Source organism: Coccinella septempunctata, chromosome 6, assembly GCF_907165205.1.
Source record: "Coccinella septempunctata chromosome 6, icCocSept1.1, whole genome shotgun sequence".
NCBI lineage: Eukaryota > Metazoa > Arthropoda > Insecta > Coleoptera > Coccinellidae > Coccinella > Coccinella septempunctata.
The window spans coordinates 28,117,229-28,138,837 of NC_058194.1; the positions used below are offsets into that span (position 1 = coordinate 28,117,229).

A 21,609-nucleotide genomic window follows, 5' to 3' on the forward strand; every position below is an offset into this window, starting at 1 on the left:
GACTGATTCGAGGTCGTAGATCAGGAATATGCAATTAGATTTTTTCTAGGATCAGTATTCTGGGAAATAAATCAGTATGCAGTTTATACATTTTTGTGTCTTTTCTTTGATTATATGTGTAGACATAGGGGTGGTAAAATCTTAAGCTGGTAGCCTATACCCTAAGAACGGTCCTGCTTGTAACTTTAGAAATAGTTGTGGAAGCGAAATAGGATTTGGATTAGAATTTATCATAGATCAATAACAAACAACTGGTTCATAGATTCAAATGCCAATTTTGGCATTCCTAAGGATGCATTTTCCTCAATAATATATATTCTGAGGTCATATATTCGGAAAATTACTAATATTATCGTTAAATATATCATTACACCAAATTACCTGGCTTTAACACTAATAATCTACATTTTCCCTGAACCGAAAAGTTAGCCTTCACAAATATCATTGTGCTTTGCCTCTTTCAACTGCAATAACTGCAATATTTGCAACATTTTTATAGGGAATTTCGAACAAATTCGATGCGTTGTCGTTCCATCCCTTGTATCGGGAATTTCCTATTTCATATTATCGAGAAACTACATCACGGCATTCACGGTAAATTAGCTTCGTGCGGGCTATTCGTATCTCACATAAAATCTGTGTTCGCAACCAGTCGATGGGGAGCACCACCCCCATCCACCCCCTGGCAACAAACATCACAATTCTGTTTACACACCATTCGGGTCCGGTGCCGAAGATAAATGAAGTATTCATATTGATAAGGACGTGAATGCGTATAAAGAAAACAGAGTCGGAAACGGCGTGTGGACGATGTCGGAAAAGCCGAAAGAAAATCGATGAGACCTGGCCCGGCGTTCGTTTATTTTTCATGAGCGAAGCACAAAAGGGAGGGAAAAACCGCTTCGGCGGAATACTATTCATCAATTACGTAACTTCGGGTTAATAGAAAAAGCCCACCTCGTTCCTCCTTAATCCAGATGTTTTCCGAGCTATAATGAGTTCTCAAGGTGCGTCTTTATTGAATCAATTAAAAACCTAACACGAACGCTGAATGAAATCCAATTCGGGAGGAGAGAGCCGGTCTGTTTGGAATGGGGGTCATGGAGGAGTTGCTGATGCGAGCTTGGGGTGTTCTTCGAATATCGAGCAGGCTCTGGTAATTTGACAGATTCCGTTCCGTTCCGATTGTTTTGTGTGTTGCTATGATACGACTGGAACTATATGACTGTGGACGATTTAATTAAATTGGGATATTGTATGGAGCAACAAATAACTGAGCATTAGGAGCAGAGGAAAGACATACAAGGTGGATCGAAATTGTCGAGCAATATTTGTAGGGATGATAGAACACCACAAACAAGTGTTTTTTCATTGAGCTCACGTCTGAAACTTCTCTGTTTCTCCGTTTGTATTGCTGTTTATGTTCTTAATTCAATCGTACAAATTGGAAACATATAGAGAAGGTATTTAGGTGAGGCGTTTTTTTTAACAGAAGGAAGAACTGGTCAAAATGACAAATTTGAAAAAAAATTGAAAATGATTACTGAAATAGATCCTGAGACAACCCTATAGACCGTTTGTTAGCTGAATCAATGGAAAAAACCTATGGATTCGACCATGTGGTTTCGTTTAGGTTATTGGCACGTTCGATACTTACGTTGTGATGAAAATGGAAACTTAGTATTGCCGAATTTTTCCCATTATTTTTTAGTATCTTACACGAAATGGCTCATTTCAATAGAAACTGACAGAAGAGACTTAGGACACAAGTTTAAAAAAAAGAATATTACTTCAAAATCTCACCGATAAAATTCTTCTCAATATTCACGAATTTTTCCACAATGGGCATCACAATCTTCTTGTTCGAACATTCCAACAATCGTCGTAAAAATGGGATGAAATGGGAAACATCGTAGCACTTTTTCAACGTAACTAACATAAGCACTTTTAAGAAACTGCCTCGATTTTCTACATTTTTTCACCCTAAATTGCACGATACAAGTATTATTATTTTCTCAAGTGACCTGATGCCTTTAATCCGATGAACTTGGTACTGAATCATTCATTGTCCAGCCATATGTTTATGTTTTATTTCGTTTTTCCGAAGCCGGAGTCGTCTTCCACAGTCCCGTACTGGAAATTCAAAGAAATTTTGTCGAATTTATAGGGATTGTATCTCAGCCATCATAGATATGATATAGTTTTTGGTTAAACGACTTATTTTGATGATTTTCACCTTCAGTCACAAAAAAGCCTCACCTTGGAAAACACCCTGTTAACTTGTATAAATTTTGAATGCAATTTTAAATAAAGAATTTGGAGCAGACACGAAAATTTCGTCTTTTTCATTTTCTATCAAACTCCAATGAAAAGGATGGATAACAGATTTGATTTGCTAATTATTATGCCCTGAACTTAAAACTACAGAAATCATTGAAGATCTTTTGAGGCCAGATATTAAGATGCGTCTGGATTTTCAAGGCCTACTGGGGTGTCAATCATTCCTAAATGGACTATACTTATTTCTGATTTGGACCAAATGAAGACTTGAGTCATTAAAAAAATTCATTAAATCCGTTCTGTCCAGATAAGATTCTCGAATCTGTCGGAGATGTGAGAAGTGTTCGAAAGAATTAACAGTTGAAGTAACCACTTTGATCATCAAAAACCTGAAACTCGTTATTGTAATGGAAATCGTGTAATTCAGTATAATTATCAAATATCGGGCACATCAATTCAATATCTTATGTCACCACTTAACACCACTGCCTTGTGAAAAACTCAGACAAAACATCCCAGAGATTTTTTGGAGTAATAATTTTGAGGAGTTTTTCTGTGAATGTTCACTGCCACTGCCACTGAAAAGGGAGGTGGAAAGGTTAAAATTCCAAACAATTTTAACCTCCAAAAAGTGATTAAAAATTCCGTTAAACCTTCTAGAAATAAATGATATGAAGTTCAAATTGAAAAATACTTCCGCATTCCATCAGAAATCCACCCGTGAACAAGACGAAACTCGGATCACCCTATATACATAAATTTCCACGAAATACGAAAATAATAGATTACAGAACATGTACCTGTTCTGCATCATAAAATTTCAATTTATATGCAAATGGCGCATAGAAGGAACGAACCAGTTCGCTCTATCCTTCTCGCCCGGATAATGAGTCATCGTAAATAATTGATTGTCAAAAGAACTAATTGACATCTTTATCGGGAATAATTTACAACTGGTCCCGTCGAATGTGCAAAACAGCGTGGCAATATATGACGGAATATCAATATCTTGATGGGTTCCAGGCTCCTGTCAGTCCTCTAACTGGCTCCGGGCCAAAAGAGGATGGAAACGGGAAAGCTATGGAAGATAGATGATGTTTATGAACACATCTCTTGAAAATACGAGTATCGCTTTCGTGGGGGAGGTGCTGCATATAACGAGTGAAGTTTGAGTAAGATAAATCCATAAATATTTGAATCAATTGAATGTTTCTTAGTCACAGACACTCAAGTGGTGAAAAATCACGTTGTCAGGATCAAAGAATAATCTAAAAAACAAACAGTAATGAGTATCACCTCAAATTTCAATAAATTAAAATGTTACTAAGTCATTTTGGTGTCATTTGTATATGACTTGTGAGTTATCCTGAAATTCTGCATATTTCTCCAATACCAAATATAGAAAATCTTCAAATATCCTGACCCCACAGATCACCGCAATCGTACCAGCTCTAGAGCTTTTTTTTCGAATTGATGTTAATGTTCCTTCGAACTTCAGGGGGAGCGAGCTTAAACGTAATGTCCTAAAACTGGTTTCTCCTGCGCATACACCTACGCCTCCTGAAAGTTGTTATGATTTGGGTGGTTTTCTCTCTCGTCTGCGGGAGTTTTCACGATTAACGTCAGTGAATGCATAGATAACTGAATTTATGTCATATTTTAGCACTGCCACGAATTATTATGGTCTATTCGATTTCAATTTCGGCAGGGTTGAATTTCGGCTCGCTTCGCTCTTTGAAACCCACCCAATCTCTAATGGAATATTCAAAACTGATGAAGAAATCTTCCTCCGCCACTATTCTTTCAGATATTACGAGGAGATTGATCTCAATATGCAAATTTATTATTCATTTATCCATATAATTCATTCAAGTGCCGAGGTATAACCTATGTGACTCAAAAACGAGTAGAAAAGAAAAAACAGAATGGACGCTGAAGATTCATCGTCATCGTCCATCAAGAACCTCACACTGCAACTGAAAAATAGCAAGCTCTCTCAAATAATATTTGTCTCCCCTTCAACTATATCAAGTCAAATTATAATCTCCCAAAAAATGTCCATGGTGAAACTGCTCTCGCCACTGGAGGAAAAGCCACCCAAACTGTGAAAATATCAGGCAATCTTCATCAATAACAGCGGGGCGAGCGTATAAAAGAATAAAGAGATTTCACAATCAATATATCCGGTTGTCAACAGCGTAGCCATCTTCACTTCCTTCGGGCTCCCCTAGTTCCGGTGAAACATAAAATATAGTCACAAAAAATGGACGAAATTCGCATTCTGAACGACGGCGTTGCTGAAAGTAAAGCTGGAATTTACTAGGAAAAAGCCCCGCATTCGAACATTGGCATCAATTCGATCAGAAACGAAAAAACAGCGAAAAGTGATAGAAAAGTATTATTATTTTCATCTATTTTATTGCTAAAGATACCGGGAGACCATTCAGGTGATATGTAGAAACTGATAAATTTGATAGTAATTCGTGTGCTAATATTCTGAAGGAGCAACTCTTCTAGTTATGAATTCCGAAATTTGATAGAGCTTGTTGCAGTGGTTGTTCCAGGCGTGATGTTGAGGTGGAGGCATAATTTTATATTTGAAAGTTATTCATATTTGGATAGGAATCATTTTTCGATATTCGAAAAAATATTTTACTCAAGTTCTCAAAGGGGAGGGCTATGGCCCCATCGTCCCCCTACTGGAACCGCCCTTAACTCCACTTATAATTTCGACAAAAAAAATACAAAAAAACTCTGCTCCTACATGAAAACGTCTTAAAATTTTACTGCACTCACATAAAATTGCAACTTTCATAGAATGTCTCCGTAACCTAAGAGGAGATTAGAAATTTTTAAAATATATAGAGGGAATTTTCAAACTTTTTATATCTACATCCCAAAAATTTTTCTCACGTCTATTGTTAGCTAGTGAAGATATCCCGAGAAGAGCAGTAATCTACGAGCCCACTTTTCATTAGTTTAATGACGGTATATCAAATAATTAAAACTAGATATAATAGATAATATTCTCACAAAAACACAGATAGAATAAACTGAAAGCAGCAAGCTCAAAATATCCAAAGAACCGCATTCCAAAAATAACATCGAGTCACAACAATGAACAACTACACACTGTAACACTAACATCTAGACACAAAACACGCTATCCGAAAACTTCATCAATCAGTACAACTCAGAAATTTCAGAAAAACGTGCGCAAGACCTTTCCAGTGGACAAATTTTCTCATTTTCTTTAGTACCACCAAAAATTCAAATAAAGTCCAAAGAATTTTTCAGAATGTTTCAACCGATACTTGAATTTTGGCATCATTTGGATATATACAAATTTATTCAACACGATCATAAATACATCAAATGTCGAGAGTAAATAAAACGGAATTTTGTCGAAGGAGTGCAAAGGAGCTACAACCATACCCGATCATAATTTAAGTTACTTCTTCTGGAAGTGCCCTTTTAAAATTCATATATTCTATATGCTGAACTCGGCACTTCAAACTTATACCCGCCATCTGGAATATGGGGCAAACTGAGGGAAACTTCCCCAATTCCAACAGAATCAATTTTAAAAATTAATTCAACATTGAGCCACTCGATACTACTATCTCGAACAGCAAAAAGTTCGTTAACCCGGATTGATGCTACACTTACTTCCGGCATCAGCGTCACAAGAGACCCTATAGTGCAGTGATGCATACAACATACAGGGTGACAACATAAATATAGGTGAAAACTATAAGAACGGACATAAAAACAGTAACGTGGCCTACGACCAACGTACCACAAAACATCATTCGTGATGGGACAGGACCAGCCAATGTCGCCAAGTAGCTGGCTTTGGGGTCAGTCCCTGTAACAGACATCAAGAGTTAATCTTTGTCGATACAAACCTTGGAGTTTTTTCATTGCATTGCTCATCTGAAGAAGCCATCGTAGATTCGTCCAAAAAAGTTTGGATTATGTTCTGATTTACCCTAAGCATCCAAAAATGTTGATTTTCAGAAAGCACTGCAGTATGTTAGTAACTTTTTGAAGTAAAATATTGGGTGTGCAAGATTTCCTAATATAATGTAGAAAATTTCGGTTTATGGATACACCGGAACAAGCTTATATCCCATCACTCAGTTTTTCACAAGAGTCAGGCATTCCCAATACCTTCTCAATGTTCTCCTCTTAATATCATCATAAAAAAAAAATGGTGCTACAGTAACATAACAATTCTCATTACTCAAAGCACAAAATCCACGAAAGATTTGTTGTATATTATTCGAGGTACCCGATTTGTACTTGGAATTGTTTTCCGAATTTTCTGCCACATTGTACAAGAAGTATATAACTAACATGCAAACTCTGAATAGTAGGTTAGCCCTAAACAACAACGCTATCTATGAACGCATCGGCCTAGTTGTGTAACCGTGAATAATGTAGTGTTATCCCGCATAAATCAGTCCTGCTGTAATGATAGAGGCAAATATGCAGACGCATCAATAGTATCAATGTTCATTATGGGCATTATGAGTGTCCACTGCATCATATTTTGGAGGCGACCTAGGGACGTAGGACCGAAGCAATTAATGAACGAACATCAAGCAGAAATATAACGCCAATGCATTAACAGTCTGATGGACCGATACTGGAAACGACGCCACTCTGCCGATTGACGAATCTCTGCTGATTCTGATATCAGCCTGATTTATGTCGCGTACATACGTAGCGAACCGTTGACCCTTGAATGACGACGATTGTGTCCTGTCCATAGGGGAATTCATCAAGTTGTTTCGAATTGTCAATAAGCTGTTTCGGGTCTGGATGAACAGTTGATTACCCGTCGCCTTCATTTGTTATATTGTGTGATAGTCGATTGACGAGAATACCCATAGTTTCAACTCATTGTAGAGCCTATAATGGCTGGGGTTCAAATCCATTTAATAGGGATTTACAAAGGGCACGTGCTGCCTAGGTAGCATATCCTTGAACCTGGCGATAGGTGGTGCACCAGGACTCGTTTGGCAAAGCCATATCAAACAAGCAATCGACAAAACGAAAGCAGCGATGAATAGACTCTACCCTCTGATAGGAAGAAGAAGCCACATGTCGGAAGAGACAAAATTGAAGATTATTAAAGCCGTTGCTAGGCCTCAACTGACTTATGGATCAGTCGCCTGGGGTTTCGCGGCAAAGAGCCATATCAAAGGAATTCAGGCCACTGAAAACAAGCTGCTACGATGTGCCATAGATGCACCTTGGTTTGTCAGGAATAGACAGATTTATAGGGACCTGAAATGGGAAACCATAACGGAATTCATGAACAGAAAAGCAGAGAAATCATCGAAACAACGAAAAACCATCCGGATCAAGAACTCAGGAGACTAGTGGACTACGACCCAGAGGAAGACAAAAGGAGAATGCGAATTTACCGAAAGAGACCAAGAGATCAATTGAAAAGAGATTAAAATAAGAACGTAAACTTCTTGAAAAATCCAATAAAGTGTTATCCAATAGAGGATAAACACATAAATCCCAGCACGATAGTGTGCGATAAGAAAACCGACTGGGAGATGAAAGGTTTATAGGCAAATGCCCGGAACCAATATTCAAGAAGCAGTTAAGGGTTTTTAGTGGGTCTCGAGCTCAGGATAGTGAGAATCCCCACACTTGTTCCCCCTCAGGATAGGGTGGTTCGTCTGACTTGCAGATTTTCCCCCTGCTGCACAAAAAAAAATCAACTGAAATCAAGGAGATGATTAAGAGCTTGAAAAAGAGAAAATAAAATGTTATGTTAAAGAATTTAGGTAGTACAGACCAGTAAGTCTATGGAAGACTAACACAAGAAACTGAAGAATCTCATACCAGCATAGCAATTTGGATTCAGAAGAGACCATTCAAAGAAACAGCAATTACTCAGACTCACAGAATACATATCAGAAGGATTTCAGAATAAACAAGCGATATATGTGCAATAGATTCTTGCAATTATATCTCTTATATCAGAAAGGGACGAAAACAATTAGCAGATGATGTTCAGGTGTTTGTCATCTGTCTACGAGATTGGTACTGAGTCCTTGGAGGTGGTTGATGCAGATAAATCCCTCGTTTCTCCTGGTCCCAAGATTAATCAGATTAAAGTCGAGGACAGAGGTGGCACTGCCAAGTTTTTGCTCCATTCACACTTCTTCTACGTCTAGGCGTTACTAGGAAATATAACTTTTGAATCTAGAACGCTTTATAGCAGAAAAACGAGAAAATAACTGACCTCAACTCATCAAAGTAGCAAGACATAAAATTCTCCCCGACCTAAAAAACTATTTAAACCTTCAGCGAATAAAACTAGATGAGAATAAAATTTCCAATAAACATTTGGTGGACGAGGCTGGACATATTTTAAGATAGATTAGACTCATTCGTAGCAAGTTTACACTAAGAGAATCGCCAAGGAAAAAATTCATCTCTACCCCTAGTTTGTATTCGATCGGAACGCTCCATATCCCAAGAATCGGATCGTATCAACTCAACATTTCCTCTGGCTGAAACGATATCGATACCACAGATTACAGAGAATAGATGGGACACTGGCCTTCTATGAGATGAAATAATGTTTGGCGCTTTTCTATAGCGGATGCGATCCGTACTACAAGCAACCTAAGGAAACTGTATTATCAACAATACAGGAGTCTGTATTAGCGAGAAAAGGCGCGAAATTTCAAAACCGTTCGCACTACTGGGTCCGCGATATATTCAGTTCAAGAAAGCTTGAACTATTTTAAAGGAGAGGATGCTGCTAAGGAAATAATATTAATAATTATAATAATAATGTTTATTTACATAATAATAATCGTTACTTACATATTCGTGAAATTTCAATTAAACAAACATTTCCCACAAAGTGAAAATATTATGTGCTTTCAACAAATTCAGAATAATATTTACAAGAAATATATAAAATTGTTATACATCGAACATTATCAGATATATAAATACACAAACATTGTTTTCCCACTAAGTGAAACCATCAATATGAATGAACAATTATGAACTTTCAAAGAATTTAAGTGAAATTACTAGCATTAAAAATTCAGAATAATATTTAAAATATATGTACAGGTTTTTTCAAATAGACAGACATCTACTTACGTACTTTCAACGAATTCAGAATGATATTTATAAGAAAAATATACAATCGGTATACATTGTACATTGCAGGTATATGAATAAACAAATATTGTTTTCCCACAAAGTGAAACCATCAATATGAATGAATAATAATTATCTTTTTATGTTTACCTTGACTGTCTGATTCCTCAATTGACATAAGATGAAATTATAAGTTGGTCCAGAGATATGCTAAGAAAGCGTTTGAAATCCACGAGATGAAATAATTTTTTTTGCATAAGCTAATTGTTACCTCAGACATTTATTTTGGTATTTAAGCTGACTCATCCTAGCATTGCACTCTTTCAACATTGAGTACATTATTTTTTCTTTCGCAGTTAGTTGTGAAATCCTAGTGTACTGCAACCTCGTCAAAATTGACTTTCTAACCCCTAAAACAAAAAATATTCTATGTAACAATTGATCACCTGAAAATTTGATGAGGAAAATTGATTTCCTTATTTTCAAAAATCAATGAAAAATGAAAAAAATTGTTACTAACCTTTCTGAATTTTTTTCTTATTCATCATAGAGTCAGATTGTGGTTCTTGTATGTCCAGCTTGGTAAAATGTGGATGACACACGTAATATCTATTGTAAATCTGTTCATCGGATAATTCTTGCCAATTTTGTGGATTAATAACTTCTAACCAAGTTTTAAAAATACTTGGATTGGCGTTGGGGAAACGATGTCTTTGGCTTACTCGGTCGATACATCCAGGTACACAACAATTGTTCATTTTTATCATTTTTAAAAGGTATAAATTAGCTTACAAATCACTAATACCTACAACGTCCACTAATAATACAACATTTTTTAACAGAAAAGAACGAACTTAACCTCTCAACTTCTAAACTGAAGCCATGCTTGAATCGCACCTAGCGGGACTAGCGGCTGAACAATAAACTAACTGCGAATGTAGCGCCACCAAGCGGTTGCGATCCTCACTAAAAACATCAATTGTGGTGGGGGTTAAGAGGTGTCCCATCTATTCTCTGTAATCTGTGATCGATACGTATCTCTCATTCCGTGCGATATCTCCATCCGATAATCAATAAACTGTGCCATTATTGTCGTCTGTTCACGAAACATCGTTCTTGAAGCATCCGAACGTATTGGACAATCGATCGGGGAGACCGATAATGTAGAGAGGGGGGGTTTGCTTTCGAATCATCCCCGGTTTTACGGCCCTATTAAATGTTAACTGATATGGATTTCCGCTGACAACTGAAAGGGGTGTTTCTAATTCGCCGTAAAAGTGTTTTGCTTTTAAATTACTCTAGGTCACGGATTTTTACCGCCCCATAACAATTCCTCAAGTCTAGATATATTGGGCATTAAATGGGATCATTCCCTTTCGGCGGAATATATTCGGATGGCTTGGAGGTTAACGATATGGCTTTCCGTACATGCTTCATTGTAGAATGGCCACAGGAATATGCTGGAAGACCATTCGGTATTGAAATCTCGAGATTTGTATTTCACCTCTGCTGAAAATAGATTTGGGTTGAATTTGGTACCTCTAGCATAACAAAATGTAGAGTTTAATTTATTATTTTGAAAGGAAAAATGGATATATTTCAGTTGTAGGAGGGGTAAAATGTGAGCAATAATGAAGCAGATCAAACGTCTCACCAATTCTCGTTCTTTCGCTCTAGATATTTTCCGAATTTAAGTTACATTGTTTGCCAACCGAACCTATCAAGATAGGATCATTTTACGAGGAATTATCACGCATAAAAAACATTAATGCGATGAAATGTAATTCCATCAACACTTCGTCGTAAGTGGGAAACTTTTTATGGACCCCTTCGTGGAGCTGAAAATGGGAAAACTTTCATTTTCACATATATACTTTACCGAGTTATAAAATTGAATTCGTTCGGTTGAGTCGCCAGTTTTTTTACGATAGCAGTTTCACAGGAAAATTTTGCAGTAAAAAAAACGTTCATCTTGATGATTTTCCAACTAATAGTTCATATTACTTCATCTAAATGCCTAAATTGTGAAAATTTTCGACAACCCACTTCGGTAATAAGCTCTGAGCTCATTCAGCTGGAGCTGCTTTGAACATCACTGACTGCTGTTCAGAAAATATTTTGGCACGTTAGCCATTTGCACGTAGATCACGAAAGCAATATGCTAAACACCAAAGTAGTTCGCTCTAATCGGAACATGGAAATTCTACGTTTCCTGATATACCTCCCCGTGTTCTTGTCAAAACCATAATACATTGCATTAATATTAGAAGATGTATGTATATGCGTTGGTTGCACTGTGTAACAAACACATCGATTTCACTCAATGAATATGTATGATAACGTTGAATTGTCTGCAGCGAACATACAATGTCTGCACGTTTGAGAAACGAAAAACAATTCACATTACATTGATTATTTTACTCGTATAGTAATAACTTATATACTGACCTAAGGTTTCACAAAACTTGATCGGGTAATCAACGCTTGATTGATGAATCAACGTCTATTTGTTTCCGATCGATTATTCAGTCATGAGCATTCAGAATATCATTCTGGCATCAAATTATGATCTACATACGTCCATCCAATGATTGTCATTTGATTCTCCTTCAAAATATTCAGAAATGCAAAGGTTGCAGTGATTTCGTTTTGAAAATCGAATGACTGTCAAATCGTTGATCGGACAATCAAAGTTTTATGAAATCCGCTGTGAGTGAAATAAAAAATAGAACACCCGATATTGATTAATTTATAAGAAAGAATTTCTACGAATATTTGTTCCAGTCAGGATAAGGAATGGTCAGTTTTTCAACGTTATCTCCATAGTGATTTTTGTGTTATCATCTTCTTCTACAATTCGTATTTCACCGCAGTACAATACGCCGCTTCAATTTGTTTCTTATGCCTTGAATGAGAACACGAGGAAAATTTTGACAGCTTAGCTGAAAAACAAGTGTTTCTTCCATTCTGACCCCTCTTCGGTAATCTACTAATCTGACATCCAAGAAGAGAATCAGTTGTTACTGATATTTTCGTGAAAACTGTTCGAATTCTTTCCGCGTCGATTCGGAGCACGCCTTCTTGGTGATTTGTGCAGCGAACACGCCCGAATTCCGATATAATTGCACCCGATGAAATTCATTATAGATTTTAATTAATTCTCTCATGTCAGCATGATTCATTTCACGTGTTTTGGCCGCACGCAAATGTGTTTATTGGAAACAGCGTGGTGGAAATTCCAACGAATTGATCGCATAAAAGATTAGCCCCATCCCTTCAATGGTTTGACGTCGCTCCTTTCTACACGTCAGGATCATAGACTAATTAATCTGTGGTTAGGCTGAACGTGTTCATAGTTTTGTTTTATATAGGTTAAAATGTTTTAATGCTTTTATCCTCCGTTTGGATGTCACTTCACGGAATTGTTTCAATCAGTTATTACCGTTCCTATTTTAATCTCTCTTCTCCTTTATTATATTCTCATACTTCCTCTGCCTTCATCCGAATCGTAGTCCACTTTCACTGTTTCGAATAACCGCTTTCGTCTTCATGAATTCGGTGATGGTTTCCCACTTCAAATCTCTATAAATCTGTTTGTAACTGACAAACAAAGGTGCAATAGATATAAGAGCATTTCTGAGAACGAAGCTTCTTTTTACATTTTTTCAAATTAACAGTTGCTCACCAAAAAAAAGTTCTGCAGAAGAACAGGTGGCAGTGTTCCAGAAAAAATATCACCCTGTAGATCTTCTATCGAAATTGCCATGTCACGTGGTGAGAACTCTAGAATTTCAGTTGAATATCTTGTGAAGTGTAGATACTATGAGAAAAAAACTTGAAAAAAATTCAAACTTCAACACTCTGTATCTCGAAAACGAAACGTTTGCGACCCCATGTTCATGGGACTTTTTTTTCTCGAACTCACTTAAGGAATCTCCCCTTTTCGTTTGTACGTTCAATTTAGGAACACCCTGTATATCTTCGAACTTCGAACAGATGTGGTGTCATTATAGGGCAAGACCAACAAAACTCTTGGGCTCTGCTCAATTTCATTTCTGTCAGTTTTCTGGTGTTTAAAAAATAATTGAAAAAAGCTTTCTACGTCTCATCTTAAGAGGGCTGTATCTAAGCTAAGGCTCAAAAAAAATGTATGGAGCACTCCCACTATTCTCTACAAGGAAACACCACTTAAATTCATTCACACCTTGTGAAAAATAAAAGAACATAACTGACTATAGAGATCTAACTGTTACATGCTTCTTCCCTGCGTTACTGCGTCAGATGAAAATGCATCATCCTCCCCCGCAATTTCATGATCTAATAGTTACGAAAACGACGAAAAAGGCTAATTCAACTTGTATATCAAAACCTCCGGAGCATACCGGAAATTATTCAGGAACGGGAAAATATAACCGTATGTTCTTGTCAGGACAACAAATTCAACCCCGTTCCTGGTCTCCATGCGCGGGCAGTAAAGATGTCGTTCACATATGAAAGCATTCTAACGAGCAGAACTTCGACACGAATAAAATATTGAAATAATTCCGAGTCGACGGGGGGTCGAATATATCCAAATTTATTTGCCGGGGAGTCGGAATACGATCATATACGGAGAGAGATACATCAAGTAGAATTCCGTTGCGTACGAGATAGGTAGGCAATAAAAATCGAATATGAGATATGGGTTTTATTTGCTAGTCATTCTTCCGCGAAATCTGGAATATATCATGGCTTTTGTGTACACGCTACGGCCGTATTGCTACGGTTGGAGCGGGTCTCTCTTCTTCGGATATCTTTGTTTGCCGATGTCGTACAATTCTTATCTGACAAACCCGGAATATTGGAATATATATGATGTATAACGCGAATGGAGCACTTATTCTCGAGCTATTCATCAGGAAACCGTCGTTTCGCGAAATTTTCGATAAATTCTCCATGAACGCCGACACCGACTTCAATAAGATGGAACATTTTCATCTCTACCATCATTCGTTGCTGAATCTCGTTACCGAGAATAACTCAACAAAAAGACTCAAAAACAAAACTGTTGGTTCGATCGAACTTATAATTTCTTAGGGCTACTTGCAACCGTGTGCCCTCCTGTGTCTGAAGAGACCCAACCTTGACCCACAGATCCTTCCACACTCTGGGCATGGATAGTCACCAACCAGATCTGTCCGCCGCTGTATTCTTCTCGAGTTTCCATTATAGCTGTGGACCAAAGGCCTCCACTGTGATCTGTCTAACGCTAGTTGTTCTCAGTTATGATTGGCATTAACTGTTTCAGGGATTGATGCAGTATATCCTTGAACCGCTTATACTGGCTTCCTGGTTTCCGAGCTCCCTCTGTGAATTCGCCATACAGAGCTATTTTGGGAAGTCTTGTGTCTTGCATCCTCAGAATGTTGCCGCTCTATCTGAGTCGGGCCCTCGTTACTTGAGTCTCAATTGTTGTACAACTCGCGCGTTGCAAGACTTCTGCAATCGAAACTTTGTGGAACCATCTGATGTGCATTATTTGTCTTAGATGATGTTGTTGCGTTTGTTCAAGCTGTTTAATATGTCGCCTGTAGGGGGTCCAGCTTTCGCTTCCGTAAAGAAGCGTTGGGAGGACGACTGCATTGTAAACAGCTGTCTTAGTATTTATTAACGCATTCAGGACCTAGTATGGCCAGAGTCTATAGTCGCAAATCGCTGACAGATCACCTTTGAGGCAATAAATTTTCGCCATCAACCTTTGCAATAGGCCAATACGGGCAGAAAAACTGCCTTCTAGTATCTCGATGCAGAGAAATGCAATCGGCACAAGTACTCGAATGCAGATCTAACCTCACTCAATTAGGGAGGTGCAGCAGACTGGACCAAACTGATTTGGGTACCTGGTCACTCAGGCTTCAGAGGAAACGACTCATCGGATGCTCCAGCCAGAGAAGGCGTGACTGCAGGAACGTACTATCGAACTTTCGATCATACATTATTGTTCACTAGATGAGGAGCTGATTCAGATGTAAACTTGGCCGAATACTATCACCAGCCCTCTCGAAGCAACCTACTAAAATCCTGAAAAAATACCCTCAGCTCTCCGATCAGTGCCCCCCCAACCGTTAACCCATACAAAATCATGGAACGCTTCAAGTTTCCAACCGATCGAACATTTGAATATCCCGAAGGATGGACCATCGTTTCCGGGCATTTCATCGACTACATCCATCTCTCCCGCATCCGGCAGAACTAATCGCGCGGCATTTTTTCCCTTCCCAATAACCTAACGGAGTTACGTCTGCTACGCAGCTCAAATGAAGCGTTCGCCATCAACTCAACGACGGCCGAAACAATAAATCTAATTTATTTCTTCCGAAAGAAGGAGCGGTGGTGTTCCTTGAATATCGTAAAGGAAAATAATTACTGCGAAAATGATGTCTATCAGTTGGAAGGGGAAAAAAGCTGCAGGCTCGAGAGAAACTATACAAGGTGTGTCTTCGACTCAGAGTAGAGTCTTGAGGTCAAAAGAATCACAGCCAGGAAAAAGACACTAGATATAAGCTAATTTTTAAGGTGATAGACTGGTTCTTTGCGAATAGAAAAAACTACTTTTCATTCATCTACCGTGAACAGTTCAGATTTTATGATTTTTTCTGCGAAGGTCCAAAATTTCTGAACTTCCATCTACCATAACTTGAAAAATAAATTTTTAAAAAAATATCTGTTTGCATATTCGTGTTCTACGGCCTCGAATCAGGGTACAGTATGAATTTGGTATCGATCGGAGACCAAAAATATTTTTCGAAAAATCGCAATTTTTTCCACGCATATGGAAAATTTGATAAAATTTTTGATCTCTCCAATTTCCACTAAAATTGAAGTATTTACTAAATCGAGGGCGTAGATTACGAATATGCAAACGGAATTTTGCTGAAAGGATTAGTTTTCAAGTTATGGTCGATGGAAAATTGGAAATTTTGGACCTTCGCGGAAAAAATCAGAAAATCGAAGCTTTCCGTAGTAGGTTAATAAAAATTGATTTTTTCTATTCACAAAAAACGAATCTATCACTAAAAAATCAGCTTATGTCCAGTGCCTTTTTTTCTGGCTGCTACAGCTCCTCAAAGTAGAACTATTTCTTTCGAAATTTACCATTTCAAGTGATTCTTTTCCCGAAGTAATGATCCTACAGAAAATCTAATTTCATATTCGTGATCTACGATTTCGAATCAGTAAATGAAATGACCCTAGTCGATATAGCTAAAAAATTAATTTTTGTTCGTTCATGAAGCGCGGGTCATTCTTTTGAATATAAACCTTTATATTTTGCCCGGGTCTTTTCTTTGACTGATTCGATGTCTTAGACTACGAATATGCAATTAGATGTTTCTTAAGATCTGCACTCTGGAAAAAAAATAGCTTTTAGTGGAAAAATGGGGAAAAAATTTGTTAACTTTGAGGTGCTTAAGCAGCCAGGAAAAGACATTAGACACAAGCTAATTTTTTTGGTGATAGATTGATCTTTTGCGAACAGAAAAACCACACTGCATCTGTCTACCGCGTACAGTTCAGATTTTATGATTTTTTCCGCGAGAGTTCAAAATTTTCGATTTTCTCCAGAACATCATTTCTGTAGCCTATATCTCACGTTTTGTTATAATATTGATCGTCCAAATATCATCTCCATATGTGACAGTGTTCTCTTAAAACCTTGTGTCTTGTTCTTTTTCTCAAGTTAACATTTACGCCAGTATAGCTTGTGTCTATTTTATAACTTCGTTTCTTCTTTTTATTGTTTTCTCTGCTTTCATTAGTTTTTTCCTGCGAAGTAAATGTTGTACCCCGATATTTACTTTTCGTTGTAGACCCTATCACGTTATCCACTCTCCAACAATGTTTTAAACTACCCATAATCCAATTCTAATGAACATAGGTTATAGTACAAAGAAATAACAAAACCCATATTGCCACAACGCAAACTCCACCATCGATCTCCGAAACCGAGCACATTTTATGTGCGGGTGCAATAGAATAGACGCAAAAACAGTGGACTGCCGTCGGAATTCCACCAGGAAAAGGCCGCAAAACATCCGTACGGTCGAAAACCGCGCCGGTCCTAACCGATTCCGGCTAATGCCACATTTAAATTAGCCGTCACTGAAGATAAATGTCCACAAATGAATGGCGGACATAAGAAACCGGACTTTGCCATCGGTCATCAGATTCCCATTAAAGAATATCCCGGCAAAGCTGTGACATCCAAAACGGGAGCTTTTTTTTCGGTGGGGGGTTTCTATATGAGACATTAATCTGTTAGGAGTTTCGCGATGCTCCGGCTTTTTCACCGTTTCATCTTGATTATTTTTTTCCGCAAGGATGATGTGCGTCCGAAAAATGTTCGTTTCTTTCCGGGGTGATTTATGAGGTGCACATTTGATCCCACAGATCCGCAGAGATGAAAAATAGGTCTACGTTTCTTATAAATATCCAATTGGTGCTCAACACCTACTGCACAAGCACAATCATCAGAAAATTGGGACATACACAAAATAGACCATATTTAACTGGATGCAGGCTCTTAAGATTATCCACAAATTTCGTTGAATAATTTAGAAAAAATTTGAGAAGAGAATTGGAAGCTCACGATCTACCACTCCTGAACAAGATCGGTTTCTGACCGTGTCTAACCGTAGAGAGCTTTTGAGTACTTGTCGAATCATGCAACAGCTGCTCTTTAACGTTTCTAGTGTTTTACTGCCAATTCACAATGATGTTAATGGTGATGGTAATGTTAAAAGTGAGCTACGATGTTAACGCTTAAATAGTAATAAATTCAAGAAATATTTATCATTATCATTAACATTAGGCTTGACATCAACATTGATGTGAACAGTATCGTAGTAGCTCTATTATTTATTATTATTTAAGCGTTTACATTGTAGCTCACCGTTAACATTATCATAACCATTAACATCATTGTGAATTGGCAGTTAGTTTCGACTGAAGCGGTTCGTCGATGACTTGGAGACGTTAATCTACATTCTCGACGACGTTTTTTAAAGATTCCACCAACTAGAAATCCTATGAAAGCTCGATTAGATATCTGAAACAATTTGATGAAACACGAGATGGGACACATATCACATGTCGAGATTGAAAGGGATACCATGAGCTTAGCAGATATCATCACTTCAAAGCTTGAAGACTACGAGAAGGTTTTTTATTTTATTCTTTCCAGACAGCAGTTGAATATGCAAAATGATTAGCATACATTTTCCGCGCCGAACCATCAACACCACCTAACCGAATAAAACCCATCCCAGAAAAACCCCATCGGAATCATGCAACCGCTCCCGTTCGGCACGAAAAATGCAAGTTTTTCAATGGGACACGACAGAAACCGAGGCAAGAATCCATTTCCGCTTCTCATTTGGGAGTTCTTCACGTATAATTGCGATGAAAATACGTCCTACCCCGAAGTAATTCCCTTATCGATTCGCAGACAACACAAAGCATAACGTGAAATAACGGAAACGTATTAGAGTTCATGTGCCGGCGTTAATCTGATTACCGATCCAATTTCGGCTGTTAATGTTTCAGCGATTTATTCACGTATCTCCTCCGTTCTGGAGGCCGTGCGTGCGTTTCAACAAATTAGTTTCCTGCTCATATGCATATCTTTCGATCGGCGAAAATTCAATTCAGTTGTCGGGGAATGGCTGTTAACATTTCTTCGGTCGCTATTGCGTTTGTTGCCCAGTCATTTCGTACACAAAAACTGGGAAAAGCATTGACGTGCACACAATCATAGCAAGCTACTCTCCAAATTGAGTTAGAGTCACACCATTGAAATTTGTGAGAGCTTATCTGGAAAATCGTAAACAGATTGTGGACTTAAATGGGAGCGTGTCATCTATGAGAGAAATCACGTCAGGAGTACCTCAAGGATCAATACTTGGACCCATTTTATTCCTCACTTATATCGACGACCTTGTGGATAACTTGACGATGGATGAAGAGACGCTTTTGGCTGATGATGTTTCATTCTTAAACAGAGCAAAGATGAGAAGCTACTACGATAAAAGTCGGGAAATTCGATGGAAGGAGCTGTTCAGTGATCCAACAGCAATGACTTGGAAGTAACTACAGACAAAACGCAGGAACTGGTAATAACCAGTTCATTTTCATTCAATTTCACAATATCGAGAATGTAAACCTACTGGGACTAGCAATCGGTGGAAATTTTATATGGACACAACATGTTAATGAATTGTGCACCAAGCTTTGGACAGCAATATTCGCCGTAAAACAGATAAAGAACTTATTCACTGAAAGAGAAGCACATTTCACATATTATACACAATTCCATGGAAGAATGATTTACGGTATGATCCTATGGGGGGTCTCCAGATGCTGACAGGGTATAAAGCAAAAGTGTGCCTTAAGGGTGATGATTGGAGTTGATCGGATGCTTTACGTAATATACGTTCATGATATCCCGAAGAATGCTAGAAATATGCTCACCTTGTATGCAGATGACACAGGCATAGCGTTCAGACATCGACGCCCAGAGATCATACACCAGAGACTGCAGGAAACCATAGATGAATTACTCAAATGGTGCATCAAATGGAAAATCCAAATCAATGGAAGGAAGACTCAAGCAATATTACTGCAAAAGAGAAGATTGAGGATGCAAGAAAACCTTGAAATTGATGGAGAAGAGGTTGAATGGGAAAATGAAGCAACATATCTAGGGGTGAAGCTTGACAGAGGACTAACATGGAAAGACCACATCAAATGTGCAGTTGATAAAACAAAAGCCGCAATGAGTAGACTTTATCCACTCATAGGCAGAAGAAGTCATATGAATAAGAACATCAAGTTGACGATGATTAAAACTATCGCGCGACCACAACACACATATGGGTCGGCGGCATGGGGCTCCGCAGCCAAGACCCACATCAAGAGAATACAGGCCGCTGAGAATAAATTCCTTAGAATGGCGATGGATATATCCTCATTTTTTAGGAACCAACAAATCTACAAGGACTTGGAATGGGAACCAGTTACAGAATTTATGAAGAAAAAGGCCAAACAACATCCAAATGAGGAACTACGAAGATCAGTCGACTACGATCCAACAGAAGAAGCTAAAAGGTCGAGAACCTACCACCGAAGACCGAGAGATCAGTTAAGGATTTAAATGTAACCAAAAAAGAACTTAACCTCTAAAAAATATAGGCAGCATACAACTATCAACACGACTATGATCGTGTGAGAGTCCAGAAACCATAAAAGTCAACTGGTTAATAGGCAAAATGCCTGGAACCCATGAAGAAGCAGTTTAGGGTTTTTAGTGGGTCTCGAGCACAAGAGAGTGAGAATCCCCACACTTGTTTCCCCTCAGGAGAGGGTGTGTTCGTCTGTCTTGCAGACTTTCCCCAGCTACATAAAAAAAAATGATCAGATGACCAGCTGCTGGCCTTCCTTCGAGAGTTATGGCATAATCACAGCTCCGAGCTGTTATATTCTCGAGTGCCTCCTGTATATTCATAGAAATAAGAATACTCTTCTGAAACACTCCGCTATACACTATCACCAAACAAGATCTAAAGACAAATTCATAATACTCAAACATCCATTGAAGAGGACGAAGAATAACCACATTTGTGGTGAGGCTTTCAAGAGGATGGTCAAGTACCTGCTTGCCAAGAATGCCTCTACTCAATGGATGAGTTTAAGTCTCATCAGATCTAGTCTGTCACATTGTATGTCTATGTGGAGCAGGCAGATGCACATAAGATCTTTCCAGGATAATAAATTCGATACAAAATGCTGAAAATTATCGAATTGACAGAAGGCAAATCTTTCCATATGAACTCTACCTTTGCTAAATAGTAAATTTTTTTTCCTGCGACCTTTAAGGTCTATTGTGTCCCCCAACAGCGTTCTTTTTGCTGATACTCATGGCTACCAGAGTAGGAAACAACTTGAAAATATTCCCCATATTCTAAAAAAGACGCGGAGAAAGAAAATCCGTAAAATATGCCTTAACGCTCGAACAAACATCCCAGAATCCAAATTCTCAGAACTTCATCCGATATCCACGGGCGTAATCGATAGGTCCTTTGTGCGTCCAAATTATAATTTCCGAGAGAAATCGGAAACCTTACTCCATATTCGTTGTCGTTAACT

General features: G+C 38.1%; 1 protein-coding gene across 6 annotated transcripts in view; it reads right to left on the reverse strand.

Moving 5' to 3' along the window:
- Window positions 1-21,609, reverse strand: part of LOC123314911 (CUGBP Elav-like family member 4) — a 550,340-nt gene that overhangs the window by 351,097 nt on the left and 177,634 nt on the right. Inside the window, exon 2 of one of the 6 annotated variants that reach the window (XM_044900372.1) lies at window positions 6,080-6,148. The exons of the other annotated variants lie outside the window; for them this stretch is intronic. The gene's annotated coding sequence lies outside the window, so the exon portion shown is untranslated. The remainder of the gene's footprint in view (window positions 1-6,079; window positions 6,149-21,609) is intronic. 6 annotated transcript variants of the gene reach the window in all.